We start from the raw sequence: 347 nt of genomic DNA, 5'->3' as shown, positions 1-347 counted from the left end.
CTCTGCGTGTGCTGGGCTGCCGGCCCCCAGGCCCCGGGGCCCAGGGCGGGTGGTCGGTGCTGCGGGCCCGGGCTCCGGGTAGCGCTGACCAGTGCTCTCAGGTCAGACACCCTGCACCCCAGCCGGAGCGGTGGGGCATGCTTGGCTGCTGTCACGGGAGGGGACGGTAGGACAGCCACTGCCCCGACCGTGGCCCCAGCCCTGCTCGCGGGGACCGTGGGCATCGCGCCGCCCCTGCCGCTGGCCTTCCCAACGCACTGCGGCCTCGGGCTGGACCCTGAGCAGCCCCGCTGAGCTCAGGGCACAGGGCGCCACAGCCACCGGCTGCTGCGGGAGGCCCGCCCCGT

The sequence above is a fragment of the Pteropus vampyrus genome, unplaced genomic scaffold (genome assembly GCF_000151845.1).
Source record: "Pteropus vampyrus isolate Shadow unplaced genomic scaffold, Pvam_2.0 Scaffold369, whole genome shotgun sequence".
In the NCBI taxonomy this organism is placed as follows: Eukaryota; Metazoa; Chordata; class Mammalia; order Chiroptera; family Pteropodidae; genus Pteropus; species Pteropus vampyrus.
This window is presented reverse-complemented; position numbering follows the sequence as displayed.